This window comes from Petaurus breviceps, unplaced genomic scaffold (genome assembly GCF_028583685.1).
Source record: "Petaurus breviceps papuanus isolate PSGF00001 unplaced genomic scaffold, PetGlider_PUasm1.0 126, whole genome shotgun sequence".
NCBI classification, from domain to species: Eukaryota; Metazoa; Chordata; class Mammalia; order Diprotodontia; family Petauridae; genus Petaurus; species Petaurus breviceps.
The window spans coordinates 80954918-80976863 of NW_027185655.1; the positions used below are offsets into that span (position 1 = coordinate 80954918).

Consider the following 21946-nt stretch of genomic DNA (forward strand, 5'->3'; position numbering starts at 1 on the left):
TAAAAATGAAGCCATATTAGGGGAGGCAATGGTTAAAAGCAAATTAGACTTTTGAGGCATAACAGGATAGAAAAGAGAGAAGAAGAAGAAGGAGAAGGAGAAGAACAAGAACCAGAAGCAGAAGAAGAATAAAAGGAACAAGAAGAACAAGAAAAAGGATCAAGAAGAAGAAGAAAGAGAGGGGGCAGAGAAATTGACTTGTACTCTCCCCAAAACCCCTCTGAACACCATAATACAATTTCTGGAACAATAGAAACCACAAGAGATGTGGCAAAATAATTTTCCAAACAAAGACAGCTTAGAATGTGAGCAGGAAAGCTGTGCTGCACCCAGGACAGAGAGAGGAACACGGTCTAGCAAAGGCCATGCAAGTGCAGACCAAGTCCCACAAAACAAAGAGCAGGCCTTAGGAACCACAGAATCAGCAGCAGCAGTAGCTGATGCCAGAGCTGTCCACCCACAGATGGTAAAGAGGGAAAACAGAAAAGATGATTACAGGGATCTCATTGAGGCAGGACTCAGGTGATTTGCTCATACTCCAACCCAGGTCACAGTTCTTAGAGTGCAGTCCGAAGGTGGGGAGGAGGAATAGTACAGCAGAGCTTGCTATTGCAGTGGAGCAGGGATTCTGATCACATTTCCAGGGAAAAAAGAGTTCTTGTGGTCACTCACGGACCAGAGTAAAAGCCAGATACAAATACACTTCTCCTTAGATCATACAACCTTGTAAGAACTAAAAACATATAGATCCCTAGAACTATCTCTGAAAATTATTGAACAAAACCCCTAAAGCTGGGACAGGAGAATTTCTGCCCTGGAAGCAGAACCCTATTTTGAAAAACAATTAAAATCAAGCAATAGGGAGGGAGAGTCAAGATGGCAGTGTAGAAACAGGACTTCAGAGGGAATCCAGCTTTCACCTCTCTCAATTCATATGAAAGGGGACTCTGAACAAACTTTGTAGCTACAGAACCCATAAAATGATACAAAGAAGTGAACCTCCTGCTGAGGACAAGCCAGCAAGCTGGCAGGAATCAGCCAGCACATCACTCTGGGGCCAAGAACAGCACCACACAGAGGTTTTAGCACCAGGGAGGGCCTGACCAACCACAGGCTGGAAGGACTCCAGATCACCAGCAGCTGTGGCCATTTCCAGAATTATCAAAAAAAAAAAAAGATGTGAAGGACAAAGTGAGAGGGCAATGCAGGGTGGACTTTGGGATCCAGTACTTGTGAATGCATCGTCCTCCTCCCTTGGGGCAAGAAGCCTCTGAGGAGCAGTGGCCATTCAGCCACCCCAACGTGGCATCTTCATCTATTGGCCTGCAGAGTGTAGGGGGACCAATTGACCAGTCTGAGAGGTAATCCCTCTTGCTTTAACCTGGTTGGATCTGGATTGCAGTTTAGGGTGCAGGTTCTGGGGTGTGTGAACAGATTTCCAGTGCATGTGGAGGCTTCAAAGAGGGCACCCGAAGAATACATTTGGCAACTGAGAAAACCCCAGCCTTTGGCACACAGCTCTCCTGGCTGGTAGCAGAGTCCTACTGTGAGAAAAAGACAAAATGTCAAGTGAATAATTGAGTGGCTACATGACCAGGCAAAGGAAGAAACTAAGCAAAGCAAAACAACATTAGACTCCTGTTGTGAGGACAAAAAGGAGCAAAGCATGGAACAGGAGGAAGACAGTGAAGTCAGAACTCCTGCAAAAAAAGCTTTAAATGAAAATATGAGCTGGTTACAGGCCACAGAGGACCTTAAAAAGCAAATAAGAGAAGTGGAGGAAAAATTGGGAAGAGAAATGAGAACAATGCAAGAAAATTATGAAAGGAGAGTCAAGAGCCTGACTGAGGAAAATAATACCTTAAAAATCGACTAACTCAAATGGCAAAAGAGGCTCCAAAAGGCAATGAGGAGAAGAATGCATTGAAAAGTCGAATTTTTCAGATGGAAAAAGAATCTCAAAAGCTCACTAAAGAGAATCATTCCTTCATAATTAGATTGGAGCAAATGGAAGCTAGAGACTTTATAAGGAATCAAGATGATTTTAAACAGATCCAAACAAATGAAAAAAAAAGAAGAAGGCAATGTGAAATATCTCATTGGAAAAAACCACTGATCTGGAAAATAGATCTAGGAGAGATAATTTTAAAATTATTGGCATAACTGAAAGCCATGATCAAAGAAAGAAGCTAGAAATCATCCTCCAAGAAATTCTCAAGGAAAACTGCCCTGATATTTTAGAACCAGAGGGCAAAATAGAGGTTGAAAGAATCCACTGATCACCCTAAAAAAAGATCTCAAAAAGAAAAATCCTAGGAATATTATTGTCAGGTTCCTGAAATTCCTAGATCAAGGAGGCAATATTACAAGCAGTCAGGAAGAAACAATTTGAACATTGTGGAAAGACAATAAGGATAACAAAGAATCTGGCACCTTCTCTACTGAGGGATTGAAAGGCTTGGAATAGGATAATCTGGAGGGAAAAGGAGCTGGGATTAAAACCAAGAATCACCTACCCAGCAGAACTGAGTATCATGTTTCCAGGGATAATATGGTCATTCAGTGGAATAGAGGACTTTCAAGCATTCTTGATGAAAAAAACAGAGTTGAATAGAAAATTTGATGTTCAGATTCAAGAAGCAAAAGACACTTGAGAAGGTAAACAGGGAAAAAAAATCATAAGGAAATTATCAAATTTGAACTATTGATTTTCCTCAATGGAATAAGGATAATTGTAACTAATGAAACATTTCTCATTATAAAAATAGTTGAAGTGAATAGTAATATATATATATATATATATATATGTGTGTGTGTGTGTGTGTGTGTGTGTGTGTGTATATGCATGTATGTATACACATATATATCTATGGATATTTCTATTTTATAAATATCTATGTCTTACAGTCTTTTAAAATTGTATTGTATTTTTGTAAAATTGCAGTAAACCCGTTTTTTAACAAAAACAAATGCAATGACTTCCACTAATGATTTACAAATAAACCAGACTCTTTGAAACCTGATAATGTCCAGAACTAGAACCACAAAACCCACCATGCTAATTCCCTCCCAAGTTTGAGTTGTAACACTAATAAATAGTTTTTCTCTTTTTTTCATATTTCAAATGCTTTATTAATTTCTAGTTGACATCATTAATTTCTACCAGATGTTGAGTTGAAAATTTTCTCCCTGTTTTTCCCTTAACTACCACCCCAAAATAACAATTCCAAAGGATATCCCAAATTCCATTCTGCTCTCTCCCATATCTTCTCCCATTTCCCCTTCAACTTTTACAGTAGGGGATGGTGGATCTCTATGCCCCAGTGTGTGTATGTCTTATTTCCCAATTACATACACATCAGTATTAATAATAGTATATATCTATATCTATATAACTATATCTATCTATTAACTATATCTATATCTATATATGTACACATTTGATTTTAAACTTTAAATTCCAGATTCATTATCTTTCTCCCTTGTCACCTACCCTTACTGGGAAGATAAGCAGTTCAGTACAGGTTGTGCATAAATAGCTAATACAAAACATTATCATAGTAGATATATTGTAAAAGACTGACTATATTTAACTTCCTCCTATCCCACCTCCCACGTGTTCTATTCTCTAATTTGATACTGTCACTTTTCAACAGTGGGTGTTTATAACTACCCTCCCCCAAGCCTGCCCACCCTTCCATCATCCCCCCACTAATCCCCTTCCCCCCTACTCTCTTGTAGGATGAGATACCCTATTTAGTGTTTATTTCATTCCTTCCATGAGCCCAATTCAATAAGAATAAGGTTTTGCCTTTTTCCCTTCCTGTTCTTCCCCTCCATTGTAACCTTTTTCCTTTGCATCTTCTATATGAGATAGGTTGTCCCATTCTGTCTCTTCCCATCTCCTCTCATTATATTACTCTGTCACCTCTTAATTTCAATTTTTAAGTATCATCCCTTCCTATTAAATTGGTCCTGTGTCCTCTACCTATGTATACCTGTAAACATATACAAACATTCACATATGTATTCATAAACCCATATACACTCCTATATAGACCATACTAAGAAAAGTTTCATCAGTTACAATTATCACTTATCCATGTAGAAATGTAAATAGTTCAACTTCGATAAGTTCCTTATAATTTATTTTCCCTGTTTAACTTCTCATTCTTCTCTTGCTTCTTGTATCTGAATGTCAAATTTTCTATTCAACTCTGATTTTTTCATTAAGAATGATTTACAGCCCTTTATTCCACTGAATGACCATATTTTCCCCTGAAAAAAATGATACTCAGTGTGGCTGGATAAATGATTCTACGTTTTATTCCCAGATCCCTTGCCCTCTGGAATATCCTATTCCAAGCCCTTCTATTCCTCAGTGTAGAAGCTGCCAGATCCTGAGTTATCCTGATTGTGTTTCCACAATATTCAAATTGTTTCTTCCTGGCTGCTTGTAATATTCACTCCTTGATCTGAGAATTTCAGAACCTGACTGCAATATTCCTAGGAGTTTTCTTTTTGGGATTTTTTCAGGAGGTGATTGGTGGATTCTTTCAATCTCTATTTTGCCCTCTGGTTTTAAAACATCAGGGCAGTTTTCTTGAGAATTTCTTGGGGGATGATTTCTAGGTTGTTTCTTTTATCATGGATTTCAGGTAGTCCATTAATTTTTAAATTATCTCTCCTGGATCTATTTTCCATGTCAGTGGTTTTTCCAATGAGATATTTCACATTGCCTTCTATTCTTTCATTTCTTTGGATCTGTTTAACATCATCTTGATTTCTCATAACGTCATTAGTTTCCATTTGTTCCAATCCAATTCTGAAGGAATGAATCTCTTCAGCGAGCTTTTGAGATTCTTTGTCCATCTGGCAAATTCGGCTTTTTAAGGCATTCTTCTCCTCATTGCCTTTTTGAGCCTTTTTTGACATTTGAGTTAGTCTATTTTTTAAGGTGTAATTTTCCTCAGTCAGGCAGTTGACTCTCATTTTGTAATTTTCTTGTGTAATTCTCATGTCTCTTCCCAATTTATCCTCCACTTCTCTTATCTGCTTCTTAAGGTCCTTTATAGCCTGTAACCAGTTTATATTTTCATTTGACAGTTTTGGTACAGGAGTTCTGACTTTACTCACTTCCTCATGTTCTATGCTTTTCTCCTTTTTGTACCCAAAATAGGAGTCTAATGTTGGATTTTTCTGTTTGCTTTCCTTCCTTTGCCTGGTCTTGTTGCCATTCAATTACTTGACTTTTGGGCTTTTTGTCACAGTAGGACTATTCTACCAGACAGGGGAGCTTCATACAAAATGCTGGTGTTTCCTCAGCTGCCAGAAGTATTAGTTGGGTGTGCCCTCTAAAGCCTCCACGTGCTCTGGCAAGCTGGTCACACAGCCCAGAACCTCCACAGAAGACAGTAATCCCAATCCAAGCAGGTTAAATCAAGAGTTATTACCCCTCAGAGTGGTCTCCTGTTCCCCCTACACTCTGCAGGCCAGGAGCTATAGCAGACATGTGGCTGCAGTTGTGCTGCAGCCTTCTGGGTCTTCTTGTCTGGGGGGCAAAAGCCAATGCACTCCCAACTATTGGATTCCAAATTCCACACTACACTGACCTCTCGCTTTCTCCTTCACATCTATGTGTTAATAATTCTGGATCCTCACAGCTTCTGGTGATCTGGAGTCCCTCCAGCAGGTGGTTGGTCCCCCCTCACTGTGGCAAAAACCTCAGCATGGAGCTGGGCTTAGCTCCCAGAGTGCTGTGCTGGCCGATTTGTGCCAGCCTGCCAGGATATTCTCAGCAGGTGTTTAGCTTCTCTGTGTCATTTTGTGTGTTTTGTAGCTCCAAAGTTTGTTCAGAAACCCCTTTTGCATGGATTGGAGGTGGTGAGAGCCAGAGCCACATGGAGTTCCTGTTTCTACCTTGCCATCTAGACTCTGACCCGCCAAAAATAGCCTAGAAATATATAACACACACACACAAACATATACATACACACACACATATATGTCTATATAGGAGGGTATATAAGCGTATAAATACATATGTGAATGTGTGTATATATGTTTACAGGTATAAATAGATAGAGTGCACAGGACCAATTTAATAGGAAGGGATGATACTTAAAAGGTGAAATTAAGAGGTGAGAGAGGAATATAATGAGAGGAGATGGGGAGAGAAAGAATGGGGCAACCTATCTCATATAGAAGATGCAAGGGAAAATAGTTACAATGGAGGGGAAAAACAGGAAGGGAAAAAGGCAAAACCTTATTCTCATTGAATTTGGCTCAGGGAAGGAATGGCATACACACTTAATAGTGCATCTCAACCTACAAGAGAGTAGGGGGGAATGGGATGAGAGGGGGGATGATGGAAGTGACAGCAGGCTGTGGGGGGAGGGAAATTGGAAGCAACCACTTTTGAAAAGTGACAGGATTAAAGTAGAGAATAGAACAAGTGGGAAGTGGGATAGGAGGGCAGGAAATATAGTCAATCTTTTACAATATATCTACTATGATAATGTTTTGCATAGCTACACATGTACAACCTATACTGAATTGCTTATATTCTCAGTAAGGGTGGGTGACAAGGGAGGAAGGGAATGAATCTCGAATTCAAAATTTTAAAATCAAATGTTAAAAATATATAAATAAAATTATTAATACTCTTTTACATGTAATTGAGAAATAAGATATACAGGCATTGCGGCATAGCGATCTACCATGCCCTACTGTAAAAGTAGAAGTTAGGATGGGAGAAGATATGGGAGACTGCAGATTGGAGGAGGAGATACCCTGTGGGACTACTATTTCAGGGTGGTCGGCAGGGTAAAAATGGGGAAGAAATTTGAAACTCAAAATCTGGCAGAAATGAATTATGTAAACCACAATTTAATAAAGCACTTGAAAAAAATGCAAGCAATAGGCTGGGAAAATGAGTAAACAACAGGAAAAAATATTCTGATCATAGAAAGTTACATTGCTGAGGAGAAAGATCAAAACATATATTCAGAAGAAGAAAGCAACATCAATGCTCCTACATTGAAAGGCTCTAAGAAAAATATAAATTGATTTTAGGCCATGGAAGAGTTCAAAAAAAGATTTATAAAATCAAGTAAGAGAGATAGAAAAAAATTGATAAGAGAAATGAAAGTGATACTCATGAAAAAAGAGTCAATAGAATAGAGTAAAGGAGACACACATACACACAATACTGAAGAAGATAAAATCTTAAAATCAAGCTAGGCCAAATTGTAAAAGAAGCCCAATAAAACAGTTAAGAGAATGTCTTAAAAATCAGAATGGGTGAAACGGAAAAAGAAGTTCAAAAATTCACTGAAGAAAATTTTAAAAATAACTTAAAAAGTAGAATTGGTCAAACAGAAATGGTACAAAAGCTTATTGAAAAAAAATGATTCCTTAAAAATTAGAAGTGAGGAAATGGAAGCTAATCACCTTATGGCAAATCAAGCAAAAATAAAACAAAACCAAAAAAAAAAATGAATATTAGAAGACAACGTGAAATATCTCTTTGGGAAAACAATTGACGTGGAAAATAGATCCAGGAGAGACAATTTAAATATATTGGACTACTTGAAAGCCAAGAAGAAAGAGGAGTTGGAGGAGGAGGAGGAGGAGAAGGAGGAGGAAAGAAGGAGAAGAAGAAGAAGAAGAAGAAGAAGAAGAAGAAGAAGAAGAAGAAGAAGAAGAAGAAGAAGAAGAAGAAGAAGAAGAAGAAGAAGAAGATAGATAGATAGATAGATAGATAGATAGATAGATAGATAGATAGATAGATTGATTGATAGATATAATCTTTCAAGAAATTATTAAGGAAAACTTCCCTTACAGTCTAAAATCACAATATAAAATAGAAATTGAAAGAATCCCCTAATCACTTCCTGAAAGATATGCCAAAATTCATACCTTCCCAGAAATATCAGCCAAATTCCAGAGCTCCTAGGTCAAGGAGATACTATTGGAAGCAACCAGAAAGAAACAATTCAAGTGTCACAGAGCCACAGTCAGGAAACCACAAGATTCAGAAGCTTCTACATTAAAGGATGAGAATCCTTGGAATATAATGTTACAGAGGGCAAAGGAGTTAGAATTATAAGCAAGAATCACTTACCTATCAAAACTGAATATTATCCTTTTGGGAGGGGGGGTGCAGAAATTGACATTCAATGAAAATGAAGATGTTCAAGCATTATTGATGAAAAGACCAGAACTGAATAGAAAATTTGACTCTCAAATGCAAAACTCAAGAGAAGTATAAAAAGGCAAACAGGAAAAAGAAACATAAGGGACCTAATATGGTTAAACTGTTTACATTCCTACATGGGAATAGGATACTTGCAACTCATAAGAACTTTCTCATTATTAGGGAAGTTAGAAATATAGAGAGCACAGGTGTGAGTTAAATATTTAGGGATTCTATGTAAAAAATAAAAATTAATGTCTGAGATGAATGTACAAAAATAAATGGAAAGGCAGAGGTAGAATGTAGTAAATACCTCATATAAAAGAGGTTAGAAAAAAGGTTTTTTTTTTCAGTAGAAGGGAAGAGGGGAGAAATGAGGGAGAGTGAGTGATTCTTACTCTTATCAGAATTGGATCAAAGAAGGAATAACATAAACATTTAATTGAGTATAGAAATATAAAGGGAAGTTGGAGGGGAAGGGGATCAGAGTTAGAGGGGTGGTGATAAAAGGGAGGGTATATTTGGGGATATGGTAGTCAGAAGCAAAACACTTTTGAGGAGGGACAGGGTGAAAGGAGGTAGGGGACAGAATAAATAGAAGGATAAGTTGGAGGGAAATACAGTTTGCAATAGTAACTGAAAAATAATTGGAGGAAACTGATGATAGACTCTTTTCTCAAAAATATGGGGAGCACTGGGTCTAATTTACAAAAAATAAGTCATTCTCTAATTGACAAATGATCAAAATATATGAACAGATTACAGATGAAGTAATCAAAGTTTTTTATAGTCTTATGAAAAAAAACCCAGTCTAACTTACTATTGATTGAAGAAATGTAAATCATAACAATGCTGAGGTATTACCTCATATTGATTAGATTGGTGAATAGGACAGAAAAAGAAAATTCCCAATGTGGAGGGGATGTGGAAAAATGAGACATTAATGCACTGTTGGTGTTGTGAACTGATTTAATAATTATGTTGAACTATATCCCCAAAGAGATTTTAAAAAAAGGTAAAGGACCTATATTTACAAAAATATTTATAGCAGCTCTTTTCTGGTGGCAAAGAACTAGAAATAGAGAGGATACCAATCAATTGAGGAATGGATAGACAAAATGTGATATGTAATTATGATGCAATAATATTCTGCTCTAAGAAATGATCAGCAAGATGCCCTCAGAAAAATCTGTAAAGATGTACATGAGCTGATGCAAAGTGAAAGGTACTGTGTACAAAGTAACAACACTATTATAAGATGATCAACAGAAAATGACTTAGCAATGCTCAGCAATACAACGATTCAAGACAATTCTGAAGGACTTATGATGAAAAAATGCTATCATCCCAGAGCAAGAACTGATGGTGGCCAAATACAGATTGAAGCATGCTTTTTTTTACTTTATTTTTCTTGAATTTATTTTGGTCTGTGTGTTCTTTTAGAATATAACTAAGATGGAAATATTTTGCATGACTACACATTGACTACACATGACTACACATGACTACACACCTACATAAAATTTCTTGCCTTGTCAGTGGGGTTGGGGGATAGGGATTGGGGAAGGAGGAAGGGAAAGAATGTGGAACTCATTTTATAAATGAATGCTACAAAATGTTCTTACATGTAACTGGGGAAAATAATGTACTAAATTAATTTAATATAAAAAAAGAAACTGAAGAAAATGAAATGAAGAGAAATATTCAGTTACTAATCATAAATATAAATGGGAATGGGAAGATGTCACCTAATAAGGAGAAAGTGGACAGCAGAATTAATTAGAAACAAGAATCCAGGAGTGTATTTTTTTAGTTCAATACTTAAAACAAATTTATATTTAGATTGAGATCCACACATAGATTTATAATAAAAGGAGGGAGCAAAATCCAATATGCTTCAGCTGAAGAATAAATAGCAGGGGAAAAAATCTGTATTTAGATCAAACAAAATTAAAAACAGACCTAACTGGAAAACATAATCTGGGAAGCTAAATGTAATTAAAAGACACTGCAATAATATAAAATAATGAAGGAACTAGTATAAAAATTACAAGTTTCTCTGATAAAGGACTCATTTCTTAAATGCATACTGAACTGAGACAAATTTATAAAAATGTCATACCATGTAATGTTATGCATGAGCATAACATTTGACTCTCAAATGCAAGACTCAAGAGAAGTATAAAAAGGTAAACAGGGAAATAAAACAGACGGGACTTACTATGATTAAACTGTTTGCATTCCTGGATGGGAAGAGGATACTTGCAACTCATAAGAACTTTCTTATATGCAACACATACCTTTTTACCTAGCAATACTATTAGGTCTATATCCTAAAGAAAAGTACTTATATGTAGAAAAAAATATTTATAGCAGCTCTTTTCTTATGGCAAAGAATTGGAAATGGAGGGGATGTCAATCAATTGAGGAATGGATAAACAAAATGTGATATATAATTATGATAGGATACTATTGTGTCCTAAGAAATGATCAGCAAGATGCCTTCAGAAAAATCGGGAAAGGCGTACATGAGCTGATTCAAAGTGAAATGTACTGTGTACAATGTTACAAGAGTATTATAAGATGATCAGCAGAAAATTCTCAACAATAAAATGATCTAAGATAATTCTGAAGGACTTATAATGAAAAATGCTATCATCCCCAGAGTAAGAACTGATGGTGTCTTAATACAGATTGAAGCATACTTTTTTTTTTTTTACTTTATTTTTCTTGAATTTTTGGGGGCGGTCTGTGTGTTCTTTTAGAATATGCCTAAGATGGAAATATTTTGCATGACTACACATTTATAACCTATGTAACATAGGTTATACAATACAAAAAGGGGTGTTGAAATGCAAATTACATTACCATTACATTTCATATTATGGTATAATTTGCATGATTACAAAGTATAGTGCCTCTACTTGTTCCAGGATCCATGGCCATTTGGATTGAGATTGTAAGTTCAAGGATCCTAGATGGGTGTAATGTAATGGTCATATAATTTGAATTTGAAGACCCCTTTTTGTATTGACAAGTAAGCAGGTGCTTAGTAGTTAGTAACTAATCAAATCTCTTTGAAAGAAACAGAAGATATGATCCTCTATTTCTGGTGTGACAGGAAGGGATTGGCTGAAACAGGAAGTAGCTACCATGTTTCCCCGATAATAAGACACTGTCTTATTATTTTTTTTTGGAAAGAAAAACACCAGAGGGCTTATTTTCAGAGGAGGGCTTATGTTGTCCTGCCTCAGCTCTCCTCCGCGGCACTGCTCTCAATGGTGCCAGCAAGCAAATCACTGGGGAAGAACAGGATGACGCGCTCACTGCTGCAGCTCTGATTGGATGCAGCTCGGAGCGTGGCGTGCATTTCATGGTGGGGGGATGGTGCATACAGAGGGTACCGTAATGTAGCGTGTAGCGTAGGGGATCACCTTCACTACAGTAGCAATCTCAATAGGTCTTATTTTTGGGGGAGGGCTTATTTTAGAGGAATCTTACACAGTAAGGGGAGGGCTTATTTTCGGGATAGGTCTTATTATCGGGGAAACACGGTATGATCGTTACTCCTCAATTTCCTGTTGCAGATGCAACAGGAGTTCACAAGTTCTAGGGTTCACAAGTAGTGTGATTTACAAGTTCTGGATTTTAATTTGATACAATTATGAACTGAAACAAGGTGCTAAAATATTAAATAGCTGAACCAAGGTGTTAACTACTTCTTTGCTTGCTTTAACATATTTATTTTAAGATCAACTTCCCATTGATCTTTTTGTTGTTGTTCTATCATTTCCAGTGTGCCAGAGAAGAAGTAAAAAGAGAGAAGGGTGAAAAAGAGAGATAAACACTTGCATGGCATTTTTATTTCTTCATGAATGTGAACATTGTTCTTTATTTGTAGCCATGAATTGAAGAGGGTCTATTGTTTGCATGTAGAGGGCATGCCCATACTACTGAAGTTTCTTAATTTGGACAGAAAGGTGAGATGGGATACTCATTGCTTCATGCAAAATATGAAACTGGGAATGTGACAGAAACAGAGTAACTGTTTGGGTGGAGAAGGAGTCTATACACAGTCTTGAATACCTTATTGGTAGAGGTTGAAGGCCCTGGATGGTTACAATAATTAAAAGCAAATAAAGAAAAGGCATTTTGGTTGGTTTAAAGGAGAGGATCTCCAAACAATGGATCAGCACTTTTTTAATTTAAACTACTAGCAGATCTCAAAGCCAGGAGTTGAGAAAGGGAATTTCTCTGCTTTGTAGCATCACCATAGTTTTCCTTAATTCTCAGAGGTAGAAAAGCATACCTGTCTTTGTTGGCAACATGATTGATTTTCCTTCCTCATATTTATTCTGGAGTTTTAATTTCCCTTTCCCTGGTGATCTTTGGGAAAATTAGCACAAAAGTTAAGGATCCCTGGTTTAGAGTCATCTACTCTCCCAAAAAATGTCTCTTCAAGTTAAAAAATACACACACAAGTATTGTGAGTGTATACATATACACAGACACACAGACACACACACACTCACACACAGGAAGCTAGTGGGAGAAGAAGCCTTGATCCAAGAATAGCCAGGCCAAGTGAAAGCTGAGCCAGGGTTGGGGACCATTGAGCAGCAGGGGATTGAGGAGAGAAGGAGCTGAAGAAATCCTGACAGCAACTGCAGTGTTGCTGACAGTGACTTGGTTAAATTCTTGGGGCTTTAGTCTTCCTCTCTTGAATCCCTGGGGAATAGAGATGTTTACTCCCTGAGAAGTGGGGGCACCCTTTTAATCTGACCAGGAGTTGCTCAGACCAGCTGGAAATGGTCTGGGTCAATTGGGACCTAACACATCAAAAAAATGAAAATTATGAATTTTCATATGAAAATGATTTCCATTTTCTTAGCCTGTTTTTCAAAACTTCCAGTTTATCACAAAGCTAAACTTGACCATAGGGGACTTACCGACTGAAGAGTTCATCATGGCCCAAGTCAGAGAAGAGTTCACTACCTTTCCTGAGATCATCAAACTCAATGTGAGGGGGGTCAGATATGTATTTACTGTTTACCCTACTCCAGTCAGTGTCCAAGTTTTGCTGCTCCAGAAAATGCTCAGTCAGAAGAATCCTTTGTTCTTGTACCATGACAACAAAGGGCAGTTCTGTTGTACTATATTAGACATCAACAGCTGGTATTGCCAGAGCACTTTCCAGAGTGGAGACTGCTCAAGAGGGAGGTTGAGTAATTCAAACTGCCTAATCTTGTCAAGATCCTGACCCCTGAGACTGGGAACAGCTTAATGGCAGATGATTCCAGGGCAAATGACTTGGAAGAGCAATACTCCAACCAAGACTTTTCTGCCTTTTCAGCTGCCCAGGAAGCTCCCCAGGGACAACTAGGGTCAATTCTGTGACCGCCCAAAAGGGAGGATATATTAACTTTGGTTACTAGGGTTCCTATTCCCTAGGTTATACTGTACACCCAAACTGATGCCAAATTCCATAGTGTGGCTGGAATCAAAGTGTGCAACAAGATCTCTCTGGTCAAAGAGGTATTTGGTGAAACTTTAAATGAGAATCTGGACCCTGATTATCCTCCCAGGTGGTATATTTCCCAAGACTACCTGAAATTCAACTACCCAGATTAGAACAAGGCTTTGACAAACTATTGTCTTCCACATGGTAACATCCAGCTCTATAGGCCTGTACTCAGTAACAGACTGATGACAAGAAATGGACCTCTTGTGTATTTGTGTGCGTATACACATATGTGTGCATGTATGCATTTATATTACAAAGAGTGATACTTAAAAACAACAACAACAACAACAAATCACCTGACAAAATATAAGCCACAAAGTCTCCTCCTCCCTTCCCACCATGAGCCAGTGTCAGCTGTCTTTCTTTAAAAAGAGACCCTGCTGCCTCTGACTTTTGGCCTTCCTTGCTCACTGTCCTGAAAGTCATTACCAATACCCCACTTACTTCCCCTATCCAGTATCTTTCTTCCTTCTGACCCTGGTTACTAGGAGCTCCAAGTTCTCCTTAGATCAGGGTCTTGAGTGGCAACTTTGGTAGTGCAGGGAAAGCTTTGTCCCAGGCTTTGATGTATATGGGTGTACATATTATATAGATATTGCTATGGTGGGTTAGGGAATAGGTGAGGAGGTTGGGAGATAAATGCAATGAATGATTCTCTGGGAAGAGAGTTGAAAGCTCAAGCTGCTGACCCCCATACTCCCTTATCACCTTTTCTTTGTAGTTTACATAACCTGATGCCTTAGATTCTAAGTGGGGTCATGAAGGGAACCAGCAACTCTGAAATTTCCTATACAGAAATATATTCATTTTTGAAGACCCCACAAGATGAATTGGAGGAAGATGGTAGTTCCTGAGGGTAAATGCTACTTGGCATTTAGTGGGGGGAAGGAGGTTTGGGAAGGGGGAGAGGGAAAAGTATTTCTGGCAAAGGTCAAATAAACTGATATAGGAGAGAGGAGGTGAAGGGAAATGGGTAGTCCAGAGGATCTATAACTCAGAGGCTGCAAGGTTAGTTAAGAGTTCAGGGCAAACAAGGGCAAATAAAGGCCTATGACCTTTGGGAAAACCCAGATTGACCAGAATGTGGAGAGAGAAAAGGGTTCCTCAGCCTGTGTGGGGAAAGGTTTCATCTGACTATCTCCAGTGTCTCTGATGGTGATGGTGGGTGCTTTCTATGTTGGCTGGCCCAAGGCTGCTAGGGTCCTGCCACTTACAGGGCATGTACAATAAAGGAAGAAAAATAAAGAGCCTTCCCTTTAAAAAAAGGATGAGATTCACTTATTTCCAATTCTAGGGACACCCTTCTAACCAAACACATTCACTATATATGAGGATTGACATTAAACAAATTTAATATGGGATAGTCTTTCCAAAATTAAGATTCAAGTGATATAAGAAGTGTCATGCATGAGATATATTGGAAGAAAAAAAGGTGGGCTGGTCATGTCATGAGAATAAAGGATGACAAAGGGACAGATAAATAATAATTTAATAAAATGTAACAACAATATGCTTTGGCATATTTGATTTAATAATTTATATTTACATAATTTAATATATTTTCTTTTGTATAAATTGTTTAAACATATAAAATGTAGTATATATAAATTTATTTTAGATATTTTGTAGGTATAAATATATAATTTATATAATATTAGAGTTTTATAATTTAATAAGTTTTATTAATATTGTGATATGCCTTCCCAATAATGGTGCTACCTAGTTATCACAAGTATTAATATCCCTGTTTTACAGCTGAAGAAACTGGAACCTAGAACAATTATATCACTTCCCTGTGGATTTACATGGTTAGAAAAATAGGATGTATTCGATAAACAGTTTACTTCAAAGCATAGATGAACATAATTCCAGTGCTCAATTTTTTCTATCATATTCTGTGTAAAATTTTAGCTAAAAATATGTATTGGCAACATAAAACTAATAGCAGATGGAAGGCAGATCATGCAGAGAATATTCTATTGATTATCAATGATTGAAAAAAATCTCTTACATCCGTTAATTAGGTATTTTTTCTGTCAAGTAATTTGTGATATTTTACATTAAATTACAAAAGTGTTTTGAGGAATTTTCTAGTTGCAAAAACAACACAAAGGTTAAAAAGCATAAGCCTCTCAATTCTTAAAAATTTAGTTAGTTTAAAACAGAAGAAAAATGGATGTGCTAATTCTATGTCATAAAACAGTTGGTCATGGAAAATAGGATTAAGTATTCTAAACAACTACCTGGGTGTTTACAAGGGCCCCCAGAATGTAGTTGTTCTTAGAGTACTGCATATAACAAAATGCTTAAAACTTCTACATGCCAAAATGCCAAAAATGTCTATGGATATTGACATAATAATAATAATAATAAGTAAAAGATTTCATTTCAGATATATCTCTTTCTTCCAAAGTGAATATAATCAGAGGATAAACAAGCTTTGTGTATTAAGGATGTAGGTCTACTATTCAGTTGTAAAGTTCTAGGCAGGAACTCATTTTTTCTATCAGTTTCCTGGAAATGCAAGCTAATTAGTCCTAATTATATTAACATTAATTCCAATAATGATAAAGTTATCAATATTCACTTTACTTCTACCCACTAGGCACAGATTTCTGATATGCTATTATTGTTAAATGATTTTTCTTTTCCCATAATAAAGAGTCAGATAACAAATATTCTGTATACATATGCCAACACATATTGATACTGCTAAACTTAAACACACTCAGAATACAGATCTCTTTTAACCTTTTTCAGAAGTTAACAAGCTCCTATGACATAGAGGCCACTCTATTGCAATTCATTCTTCACTTCCTAGGTCTCTTTATCTGAATAATGTGACTATTAAAAAAGTTCAATTTTCTTCAACTTTTTCCCCAAATATTCATAGAACTACATTAGCTTCCTCTTATTTTGATCAAAATGCATATACTCTGTGTAACCATATGCTATAGTTTTCTGCTTCTATAGGCATTCTGACACAATTGAATGCTGATAACGTTCCTGCCACTAACAAACTTATTTCAGTCTTCCTGTGATCATTTTTTAAATTATAATAATTAAAGGAATACCCCTTATAATATATTACAACATTGTTGGTAAAATAAAAAAGGGGGAGCAATTAGCTGTATTAGGTACTGCTTTATACACTGAAAATACATTAGCTAAATAAAAAACATTGCTAAAAATGAGTATACACCAGCAGTAAAACAATGTGAAAGGTGCACACTCACCAAATTGAAGGTAATGTGGAATTTATTACTGTGGGGGTGAGGCTGTGCTTATATATTTTCCAGAAGCTGAGGAACGACCAGTGAGGGTGCCAGAAAAGAAACATCGGGGTGTTGTACTTGGAATCACCCAGAAAGATGAAAAAGCTCCAGCAACAACAGAAGAACTCACAGAGACAGAATATGGGAATAAAGAAGAAGAGTCTCCTAATGCAACCAAAACAAAAAAGCTATGCCCCCATGGGGAGAGATCAAACATTTTTATATCCACCCAAAGAACTGAAAAATCAGTTACCCCAGGATTTGTGTTTCTTGCTGTGATCACTCTGCTGTCTATACGAACTGAACTGGTTCAATCCTGATTTATGTTTTAAGACAACAACCCCTGTTGCATCACTTCTTTCATACATAACTGTAATCATGACTAAATGTATTTGACCCCCTCAAGCCTTCCTTACTTCTACTATTGTAAATCATTTACAGACATTATACACCCATACTATAATTTATTGGAATATACCCTGCTTTAACTGTACTCTTAAACAATGTATTGGAGGTTATGATGTCATACTGTTTGTAGAACCACCCTCTTTGGATTTCAGACTTTGATGGAACCTGCACATAAGCAATTTCTGGACTTTTACTCATGGGACTAATTGCAACTCTATCTTCTATTCTCCTTTTCCAATGTACTTAAGGATACACCTGTCCATGTATGACTCCTCTGTATGGGATATTGTTTGCATTCATTATACTCTTGCTCAATATATATATCTAGCAGGGATTTACACTATTACTTTGTCTACTGTCATTGATAATTTCAACCACTGTGTCTTTTTATTTATGTCATAATTTAAAGTAGAGTCTTTCAGCAAAAATTACATGTTTTAAAGGATACTAGAATTTGTGAAAGACAAGCTTGCAGAAATTGAGTTTTGTTGAAGTGTGATTATAGATTTCACCCTATTTGTGTTATACCCATGAAATATAATAGGTCTAATTATGATTGACAAAAAGGTAAAATCATTTGTTAGGGATTTTTAGAAATACTCCAGAGGAGTGGATTTGGCACAATTCGATAAATTGATTTCCCATATCAATGAGGCCTCCTGGATAAAATTAAAGTGGACAGTTAGGCACAACAAATTTGAGCTTCATTTAAAGAGTGAAGTCCTTTGCATTGGCTATATATATATATTGCTTTCACCCCATCTTCCTCTGGTTATATTCCTTGCGATTCGCATTGTGAAGTATGTAGTAGGTATTTTTAAACAAACACTCTACATCTGGCAAGTGTCTCCACCTCGTTATCCTTTTCCCCATGATTTGTAAATACTATATAATATGTAATTGAATGGTCTTTTGTTTATGGAAATTATCCCGTCGTCTGTTGCCCTCTCATGCAGAAGTCCAAAAAATCCCGTGCCTTGCAGGACTCACAAGACTTGGTGCTCCGCACCTAAAAGGAAGGGAGAGTTCTTGGGGCCTGTAGCCCCTCTTTGGGTCTCAGGCAGCCTCTCTGAGTAACAGGATACAGAGCAATCAGCAATATGTGCTGCTCTCATCTCTGGTCAGGGCACCCTAACCTCTAGGAAGTGCCGAGGCACCCAGATACTGTGCTGTCACGCAATTTACCCTGCTACCTTGAGATTAATCTTGGGGACTAAGGGTAAGTGCACAGGAGTACACAAGCTGTTCTGGATACAGCCTCCCTGTTCTTTGGTTGCCCCCCCACACACACACACACCCCTTCCCTCACAAGCTCTACAAGTGCACTTTGGGGATTAAAGGGCTGAAGCATGAAGGGGCAGGGGAGAATGGGGGGAAAGATGTAACAATTTGCCAGTCTTGCCAATAAATCTGTGCCTCTTTCCATTTCCACTGACTCGACTCCTCTTTTATGCAAACACGCAGGATGTGTCTGGGTGTGCACCAAGGGCCAGGAAGAGGAGGTAAGACTCAGCTAGAAACCTTAGAGTCACAACAAAATCTGTTCAGCTTTGGAATGTTAAGTGCACTGGATTTGTCTAAGTCAGCACTAGGAAATCTGAACTTGCCATTTTAAAAAGGAAGTTGAACAGAAGTATTTCCAAAATGCACTCTCAATTTATTCCATATATCAAGATAACCACTGGTCTCTGTACCTTCTTTTCTTCTGCTATAGACCAACACTGAGAGCTTCTACATAGACAACACAAATCATTCATCCATTGACAAGAAGTAATACATTATCATTAGATTCATAATCCACTTTCATAGCAATATACCACTTTCATACTTTTTATACCACTTTCATAACCAATATAGCATGAAAGGTTAATTTAGTTTTGCTTTTTTTTGATAGAACTTGTTACAATGTCTCCATGATGGTGGTCTCTTATGTCCAAAAGACATAGATGGGTTCTGTCTTCAATCTCCCAACATCCTTCATTCCAGCTCTTAAAATGATCCCCCTACAGACCTCCCTGCTTCCACTATCTCTTTCTCTGAATGACCCTTTGCATAATATCTAAAATACTTTTCCTAAGGTACAAGTCTGACCATCTTATTATTATTTTCAAACATTAAAATATGTCTACCTATGACCATGAGATAGCAGAATGACACATTTTGTCTGGTATAAAGTTGCTACATTTTTACATCACCTTACCTTTTTCATTATTCTTTATATTTCACTCACTCTAAAATCTAATCAGAATGAACTATTAGTTTTCCCTGAATTCAATTTCTTGTTTCCTGCTTAAGTATATACATATAGGCCATTACCAAAGGTCAAATCCACTCCCTTCTCATTTCTAGCACTCAGAATACTTTTCCTTCAAAAACTAAACTCAGGGATCAATACTTTTATTAAGCCAGTCAATAGTATTATTCTAATGGGAATGTAAATTTTGAAGATCTTCCCTGCCACTAGGCTAAAGTACACCTGGAGCCTGAGGTGGGAGGCTTGTTTTTCAGTAGATACTTTTTGATTGGGCAATGAGTCAATAAGGTTGTTACATTCTCTGAGCCAGGAGAAGGCTATATAAGCCTTGATGTGTAGCTTTGTTTTGGGGCTCACTTTGAGAAGTGTTCTGTGATTTGATCTGGATTCTGGGAAGCTGTTGTCCAGAGCCCACCGGCTTTGAAAAACCCAGATGTTGAAACCCAGATGTTGATTGGGTATGGATGTAATGGTTGGACAGTTTGGAAATCTGTCTACTTGATCTGTTTCTGTCTTGATAATTCTGTCTGTATACTCTGAAGTTCGGGGTGCTAAACTTTTTCCCCTGAACTAGGTAAACAATATATGTTTGACTGATTAAAGTAAGCTTGTTAACCCATTTTGAGTTGCTTTCCTTTATCATAGCAGATCCAAGAACCTGTGGTGGCAGCAAAACCTGAGAACGCTTGGGGTGCTTGCTGCTACAATTATCACTTTTGCCTCATCACAAATTTTTTCTAGACTGTACTTTGTATATTTCCTCCAATTAAAGATTATACACACCTTTATGAACATTCTAACTCCATCCACAAGAGAGTGTTAGCTCCTGAAGTCAGAGATTTTCTATTTATTTATTTATTCATTCATTTATTTATTTATTTATTTATTTATTTATTCATTCATTCATTTATTTATTTGTTTGTTTGTTCATTCATTCATTCATTTGTTTATTTATTTATTTGGTCAACCAACCATTTATGTATCTATTTATGTATTTATCTCTCTATCTACCTATCTATCTATTTTTAGTCCTATTTGGGTTTGGTTATAAATATAACTCAATTCATGTATATGGAATATAGTATAGATTAATCAATCAAAAGTTCTTAATCACCTACTATGTGCCAGGTACTGTATTAGGCAATGGAAAAAATAAAACACTCAACCCTAAACAATCCTTGCTTTCTAGAGATTACATTCTGTATGTTAGTATAAAAGAGATTCACATACAAGTAAATACTAAATATATATATATATATATACAAAATGAACACAAGATAATATAGGAGGTAGGAAATAGTTGACCAGGTTGAGGAAAGGTCTCATGAAATAGATAATTCTGTAATTGAGCTGAACAGAAAATTAAGAACTTTAAGCATTACATTTAAAAGGTGGTACATTCTGGGCATGAGGAAATAATATGCAAAGTGATGTAGATGAAAGATGAAAAAACACATGTGAGGCACAGCAAGTGTACCAGTTCAGTCAGTATATAGTCAGTGAACTGAGTGCTTCATTAAGCATTGACCATGTGTCACTCACTTATGTCAAGTACTGGGAAATTCTCTCTCTGTCTCTGTCTGTCTCTCTCACACAAACACACTCTGCCTGTCTGTCTGTCTATCCCACACACATACACACACTAATGGTAGAAATAAAACGGAAAAATATAAACATGATACATACAGTGGCAATGGAAGGCAATATTAGAAAAAAAGCAACTAGTTAGGGAGAAAGGCCTCTAGCAGTAGGTTGGAATTCATCTGTATTTTTTAAAGAGACTGAGATAGCTAATGGTAAGGAGGGAAGATATTGTAGGCCTAGGGAAACAGTAATAGGGCAGAGTTGGGAGATGGAATGCCTTGTTTAAAGAAGAACAAGAATACCAGTGTCAATGTATTGTAGAATACTTGTGGGGGAATAAAATATAGGGAGATTGGAAAGATAGGAGTATGAAGGATCTTAAATACTAAACAGAACAGAATATATTTAATTCTGAAGGTACTGTGGAGCTCCTGGGGCTTATTGAGAGCAGCCATATGAAATGGCCCATCCTATGTTTTAGGAAAATCACTTAGCAGCCTGGAGGATGTATTGGAGAGGATAAAGATTTGAGAAATAAGGACCAATAAGAAAGCAATCACAATAGTCTAGGCATGAGATTATGAAGCTGCACCAACATGAAGAATGATTATAAAAGAAGTGATATATCTGTGAGCTATTATGAAGGTAGAAACAACAAGATTATGTATATATATATATATATATATATATATATATATATATAT

The 21946-nt window shown here is 36.8% G+C and overlaps 1 protein-coding gene and 1 pseudogene across 1 annotated transcript in view; one reads left to right on the forward strand and one right to left on the reverse strand.

Moving 5' to 3' along the window:
* FSTL5 (follistatin like 5) overlaps window positions 1–21946 on the reverse strand; it is a 1185743-nt gene that overhangs the window by 196707 nt on the left and 967090 nt on the right. The gene's annotated exons all lie outside the window — the stretch shown is intronic.
* Window positions 266–13866, forward strand: LOC138168954 (BTB/POZ domain-containing protein KCTD12-like; annotated as a pseudogene).